Consider the following 2,765-nt stretch of genomic DNA (forward strand, 5'->3'; position numbering starts at 1 on the left):
CACTGGTGGTGCTGGGTCGGGGGGGGGCATCCATATATTATTGCAGGTAGGTATGCGCCGCTGGGAGAGACCCCCATTTTCAACCCTCAACTCCTAAACTTCGCTTCGAGTGCATCGCTTTTTATAGAATATCTCCGTTCCCTAGAGCATTAAGTTTAGTTTTATCATGCAGATCGTTTACATTTTTTGCCTGTTCCGGAAGACCCTAGTTTTTCAATATTTTCCGTTCCAGTGCATCGACGGCCCTGTATCTCCTATAACTTTCATAAACGTATTCTCTTGATAATTCTGCATTAAGGAATTATTTTAATATAATGAAAAAACGTAAAGTAAAGAAAAGAAACGTACTAAATTTATCAAGAACATTCATTTTCTAAGTGTGCATGATATCATGTATTATGCTTCTCAGAAATGCACTTAAATAAACAGAAATGGGTAAAAAAGGATACAGAATGCCATATCGTTTGACGCAGCTTATCACACAAAATAAAAAAGTTATCACTCTCACAAACTGACACCACACCAATCACACCGAATCACAGACACAACACGACCACACACACACACACCACACCACACACACACACACGACACACACATACACACACACACACTTACACACAAAATCATGGTGATCCAATATCGTGGGGGGGGGACATTTGATATGATGTCCCCGCCCCTCTGAAAATTCGTGGGGGGGACATGTCCCCCCTGTCCCCCCTGGATTTGCGCCCCTGCTGCCGCATCAATCTACTCGCGAGGCGGCCATGATGCCGAGGCTCGCCGAGGATTGACACTTTGTGTCTTCCAATCACAGTCTACGCCGCACCTCCCTATTATAACTTCTAGGTATAATACCATTAGAGCATGGAATCGCCGATCTCAGGAACTAGGGCATTCTGCTAGGCTAGAACGGTTTCCTACGATAGAGTTTGGCCCAAATACGAAAATAACACGCTATTTAGCGCACTGCGCTAGGTCTTTCTGTTGCATTTTTGCATCTCCGTAAACAGAATAAGCCCCGCTTTAATTCTTCGTTGATGGACATGAATGGGGCGTGACCGACGTTATCGGTTCCTGTACCTACCGTTTTTCGCCAGTCTATTTACTTTTCGTAAATAATGAAATGCCCGGCCGCGCGCGGCTGATGCATTTCACATCGAAGAGGAAGATTTCCCGCATTTTCACTCGCTGTCGGAAGTGAACGAGTGCGTCATTCATTGAACATTTTTTATCAAAATACAGCCAATGTTTACTGCACCCGGCTGAAAGGTGCGATAGGATATGTTTACTAGGCACTTCTAATTTTAACATGTATTTTACGATATATTAAAGAATGATGCAAAAACCCTAACCCTAACCCTAACCCTAACCCTAACCTAACCCTATCCCGTGAAGCACACTGCATGATTATAGCTGGCATTTGACTGTAATGTGATACCAAACTGCATGCAGCGCCCCCTTCCCACACTCAGGATATACTTCAGTAGAATTGAGCCAGAGCGAGAGCGCCATCTGTCGTGGAGTTTGATGTGATACCGCAAGTTGCTGTAGGGAGTTAGTGTGGAATTTAACCAGTTTATCTGGATTTAGTCAATGTTATGTGGAGGAATTGTAGTGTAGAAGATTCAGGTAATTTAAGAGAATCTTGTTTTTGTCTGGTTGCTGGTATTTATGATGCCAATAATTGTATTACAGAATTGATTACCTGCTGAACTGACCGTGTGACCGACCTTTGTGTGACAGTGCACCACATTGGTTTTAGCAGAAAATGTCAGTTACATCCGGTCACAGTAGTAAGTTGATTATTGTATGTTTAACTGAGTAGATGCAGATACATAATATATCTTTGAAGATTATGTAATCTATAAAATGGAAATATGGTATTTCGTGCAATGTTTTTCTTTAATATACGAATGGGTGATTTTTGTTTCTGTTGAGTGTTGTTTAAAGAACCTAAGCTGCTAACCTAAAGCTGTTTTTGTTTATTCATTCTTCACAGAATTGAATGCTGATCAATAAAACGATCTCATACATTAAGACCAGTTGTAATTAACTGCGTGCTTGTTCGTCTTCATCGAGCCTACCACAATTCAATTTACTGTCGCGCCGACCAGAGGTAAGATGGAGGACAAAAAGATGAAGCGACGGACCGGTAAGACAAGGTTCACAAGGCAGAAACGGGTCTTGGAGAATCTACTGCAACAGAAGGGACCTCTGGAGGAACTAATTGATGAGCTAAAGAAACTGGAGTTGGCCTTTGGGGTGCTGCAGGAACGTCATGATGAATACTGTGAGACCATTGATGATATGGAAGCCTATGAAAAGGAGGAAGACTACATACAAATTGTATCGATGAGTTAGCTGCTGTTAAAGCTAAGGTCAGATCGTCATCGAAGTGCTTTCACCAATACCAAATCCCATCAGATCCGTTACCTGAACAGCTCAACCAGATGCCACCGCTATTAACAGGTTCAGTTTCTCCAAAGGCTGAACTGAACGATACGTACAACAGGAACTGTAGTCCTACAAAACTAAGACCAAGGTTCGAGAAACCGAAGGTACCGGTATTCACAGGAGACGTTCGAGAATATCATACATTCAAGGACGACTTCAAACATATGATCGACCCTCACTATGAAGATAGAGATGCAGTCTCCATCCTTCGTGGGAGCTTATCCGGCAAGCCTCTCGAGCTGTTGAAAGGAATCGGGACCGATTATGTTGCATGCTGGGAATAACTTGACTTGTACTATGGTGATCCC

The sequence above is a fragment of the Priapulus caudatus genome, unplaced genomic scaffold (genome assembly GCF_000485595.1).
Source record: "Priapulus caudatus unplaced genomic scaffold, Priapulus_caudatus-5.0.1 Scaffold333, whole genome shotgun sequence".
Taxonomy (NCBI): Eukaryota; Metazoa; Priapulida; class Priapulimorpha; order Priapulimorphida; family Priapulidae; genus Priapulus; species Priapulus caudatus.